Here is a 4,809-nt window from a genome sequence, read left to right on the forward strand (position 1 = left end):
TTGGGGTTGTGAACAAGTTTTTGGCACCATTGCCGGGGAGTAACGGTTGTGTTTTTCTGAGATTGATTATTTTTGTAATTAGGTTAAGATTATGGTTTATTTGCTTTTTATTTCTAGGTTAGGAACTTTCCTAATTTGTTTTTAGAAACTAATTTTTTTTCTATTTTGCAGGGTCATACTATAAAAACTTCTAATTTGGTAACCTCTTTCTAATTCTCTCTTTCTATTTGCATATTTCTTATTGCTTTAGGTTTTTTTCTTTTTAGGGTTAGGTTAGATTTTAAAATTAAGGGCTGAGAGTGTTTCATGCCCAAGTGGGTCCGTGATAACACTTGACCTCTCTTGAGTGAAGGAGGGTTAGTTGAGGGTTTATCTATCCATTGCAGGATTAGACACCACTCGAGATCCTCAGAGTTAATTGAAGTGATGACTGCAAATTAACCGACAAATTAACTTGTAATTCAACTTCAACCTCGGCTTGAGGAAATTCAGAATGAGAATGAGGTGCATTAAGCACCCCCGTCAAGTACTTTATGAGATTATTTACAACTGGCATGGGTGAGTACACCTTCATGCATGGTTTTTCTAGAAAATATAAGACATATGGATATCAAGCCAGGGGTGATCCAACTCCTTCCAAAATTTCATGGACTTGAATCTGAAAAATCCATAGTTTATAATTGAAAGAGTTTGATGAGATCATAGCCACCTTATACTTTCCTAATGTGTCTAAGGACACGGTCAGGCTGAAACTCTTTCCCTTCTCTTTAAAATAAAAAGCTGAGATGGGGTTGCATTCACTACGTCCACGATCTATTAGGAGATGGAATGACATGACAAGGGAGTTCATAAAGGAATTCTTCCCATATCATAAAAGGAACACGCTTAGAAAATTGATCATGAACTTCGCCTAAAAGGAAGATGAAACATTCTTCCAATGTTGGGAGCAGTTCAAGGATCTCATCAATTCATGCCCACAAATTGGTTTTGAAACGTGGTGCATAACTAGTTTTTTCTACAATAGGCTGACATCTTCCATGTGCCAAATAGTCGAGACAATGTGCAATGGGGAACTCATGAACAAAGAGGTCGATGATGTGTGGGATTATTTTGATAAGCTTGCTGAAAACACACTATCATGGGACATCTCCCCAAAAATTAGCACCATTTCATAGCCTACTCAATCAAAGAAGAGGGGCGGAATATATCTTCTGAAGGAGGATAATGATATAAATGCTAAAGTAGCTAATCTCATAAGAAAAATCGAGGCCATGAAACTTAAGAAGGAAAAGGCTAGGGAAACTGTTTGTGGTATTTGCGCTTGTAACATTCACACAACTGAAAAATGACCAACAATACCTAATTGTCAAAAGGTACTAAATGAACAATCTAATGCAGTGAATAATTACTAAAGACCTTTTAGTGGACCCACTTCAAATACATACAATTCTAGTTGGAGAAATCATCCAAACATTAGTCGGAGGAACGAACAAACTGTTACTCCTCAGGGATTCCCTAACCAATTCACAAATCAAGCAAAATCTCAAGAGGATCAGGTCTTGAAGCATATCCAAAATCAAGAGCTTTTTAATTAAGGTACGCTCCAAGCCTTTCAAAACCTTACAAAGGCTATACAAGAGCTTGAGGCAAACAAATCAATTTGGGAAAGGGGACCCTTCCTGCCCAGCCTCTCCCCAATCTAAAACCATAATACGAGATCAGTGACCCAAGCTCTTCAAATCAGATGGGGCAAGCTAAATCCATCACCACTCTTAGGAGTGGGAAGACCATTGACAAAACTATTCCGATAAGGGTTGAAAAGTCTAAGGACCTAAAAGAGGACAATAATGATAGACCTAATACTGCTCCACAAGATTTAGAACATGAACCTCAAGGCAAACCAATTGTACCATTCCTCCAATGGTTGATTACACCAAAACCTCTCTCTAACTTTCAGGACATTTTAGAGGTGTTGAAACAAGTAAAGGTCAACATTCCTCTACTAGATGTCGTTCACCTTCATATGCCAAATTTCTGAAAGACTTATGTATGACTAAAAGATGAAAAAATATTCAAAAGAAAGTCTTCTTGACAGAAAAAGTGAGTGTCATCTTAAAGCAAGATGTGTCACAAAAGTACAAAGATCCCGGTAACCCAACCATTGCTTGTGTAATTGGGAGCTACCGGATTGATCATGTACTTCTTGACTTAGGAGTGAGTGCAAATTTGATCCCTTACTCGGTCTATGAACAACAAGATTTAGGTAAATTAAAACCCACTTGGACCACATTACAACTTGTTGATCGCTTAGTTCGTGTACCGAGAGGGATAATTGAGGATATGTTGGTCTAGGTTGACAAATTCGACTACCTAGTAGATTTTATCATTCTAGATACCTAACCCATTGTGGATATGAGCACTCAAATTCCTGTCATTCTTAGTCGCCCATTCCTTGCCACATCAAATACAATCATTAATTGTAGGAATGGAATCATGAGTTTGCCTTTTAGAAATATGACATTGGAGCTCAATATCTTTTTCATTATGGGTAAATAGTCAGAGGATAATGATGATTCCCACAATATTAACCTGATTGACTCTTTTATGGAAGATAGAACTCTTCTTACCTTATCCTCTGACCCTCTTGAGACATGCCTGGCCCACACCCATAATTTAGATGATGATACGATTAGGAAGATGGGAACTATGCTAGATACCATGCCGATACTTAAAGTTAACCGGTGGAGGCCACAATTTGAAGAATTACCCCAAACTGATGTAGTGCTTCTACCATCTAGCTTCAAAGCGTCGAAGCTTGACCTAAAACTTTGCTCCATGATTTAAAATATGTCTATTTTGGGTCAGGATAAGACATGCCTAGTAGTGATTTCTTCCCACCTTGAGCAAAAATAGGAGAGTATGTTTATTTCTACTCTCATTGAGTATAAAGGAGCCCTTGGATGGTCAATTACAGACCTTAAAGGAATTGACCATTTGATTTGTACTCACTGCATTTATCTAGAGAATAATGTGAAGACCTCCTGGCAACCACAACGTAGATTAAATCCAAGCATGAAAGAAGTGGTTAAGGCCAATGTACTTAAACTATTGGATGTGGGTATCATATACCATATACTCAATGGGTGAGTCCAACTTAGGTTGTTCTTAAGAAGTTTGGAATCACCATTATAGCCAATACAAACAATGAACTCATGCCAACTTATAAGTGCTATGTTGTATATCTAGCACCCTATATTGTCAAATTTTGTACTGACAAACCACTTTGGAATGATGGACTTGTTCATGATGGAAAGTTTACCTTCAAGTGACCTTTAAGTGATGGAAAGTTCACCTTCATACGAAGATGTGTTACAAGCTATGAAGACCGTTTTATCTACATCAAGTTCATGTCCAACATTATCTTTAAGTTCAAGACCAAGTTCAATTACATGTTCAAGTTCTAGACCAAGTTCAAATGCTACTTTAAATGTAAGATCAAGTTCAAGCTCACTTCATAGTGAAGAAAAAGATCAAGTTTCAAGTATAAAAGCTCAAGCACCAAATACTTCAAGAAGAAGATCTATTGGATCTACCAATGCTACAAGTTCAATGTTTAACATTTCAGGTATAAATGACCCTAGAAAGACCTTATGTTTAGCTCATTCATATTGTATATTTAATACGTCAGGCTCATATCCTAGACCGTACCATTCCTTATGCTTCCGTGGTCCTCTTGGTCGAATTTTGGTAACTCTCGACCTGTATCCGACGTTTGCGCATGATCCTAGGTTGAGTCCTATATATCGGAGTCGACTCGATTCGAAACTTGTACCCTGCAACCGTGCCGTCGCCGCGGTTCCGACGCCATGTCTCGCTCGATGAGGCGATACTTAAGCCAGGAGATGTGGGCCTACGTTCAGTTCAAGGAAAACGCCAAGCGTTACGAATTCCAAGAGAATCTTTACAACCTATCCCATCAATTACTCAATCAAGTATACACCTTATCTCCAGTACAAGCACCCATCCCTTCTTTCCCTATGTCAACTCTCTCTCTCCCCACCCATCCCTCTTTTACCCAAAATTCAAACAAACCCATACCTCTACATCCCTTCTTTATAACACCCATCACCCATCCCTCTCCTCACATCTCTCTCTGTCTCTCTCTCTCCCTCATTCTCTAACTATTTTCCAAGCAAACCCATGGAGACGAAAATGTCCATGGCTTCCATGGAGTGAGAGAGAGTTTTATGTGTGGCCCACTCCCTACCACTCTATCTCCCATCTCCACCCTTTAAATCTCATCATCCTCCATCGAAGTTGAAGTTTAGGAGCCAAGTAGTCCATGGAGCTAAAGAAGGAGGCCATAGGTGGGTGATATACCGTTAATTTATAATCTTAAGGCCCACTTGTATGTGAGACCCATTTTGATGTACGTGTTGTAATCTAGAGGGGCCCATAGTGGTGGGGTCCCTCCATGTCACCGTTCTCTCTCTCACTCTCATTCTTCTTATTTTATGGTGATGATAATGATGTATGTGGTTGGTGGGCCACGTGTGCATGGACCCCACCTTGAAGTATATATCTTATCCATACCATCCATGCATTGGGCCTACCTTGCTGGACTGTCCAGCGAACAGGATTGTTGCTCATACACCTAGACAGGCCTAGATGAAGAGATAACACAAATCTCTGTTTCATACAAAGTTGAGGTGGGCCACACGTGTGGACCCACCATGATATATGCATTGGTGCCTTACTGTCCAAAATGTCCAGGGAATTTGGACAGTGGGCATCTTTAATATATACATA

The 4,809-nt window shown here is 39.4% G+C and overlaps 1 non-coding gene across 1 annotated transcript; it reads right to left on the reverse strand.

Annotated features, from left to right (window-relative positions):
• Positions 1 to 881: 881 nt before the first annotated feature.
• On the reverse strand, positions 882 to 988 carry LOC131252379 (small nucleolar RNA R71). Its single transcript, XR_009174402.1, has one exon. It is a non-coding gene; the product is annotated as a small nucleolar RNA R71 (small nucleolar RNA).
• Between the last annotated feature and the right edge of the window lie 3,821 nt (positions 989 to 4,809).

The sequence above is a fragment of the Magnolia sinica genome, chromosome 7 (genome assembly GCF_029962835.1).
Source record: "Magnolia sinica isolate HGM2019 chromosome 7, MsV1, whole genome shotgun sequence".
In the NCBI taxonomy this organism is placed as follows: domain Eukaryota; kingdom Viridiplantae; phylum Streptophyta; class Magnoliopsida; order Magnoliales; family Magnoliaceae; genus Magnolia; species Magnolia sinica.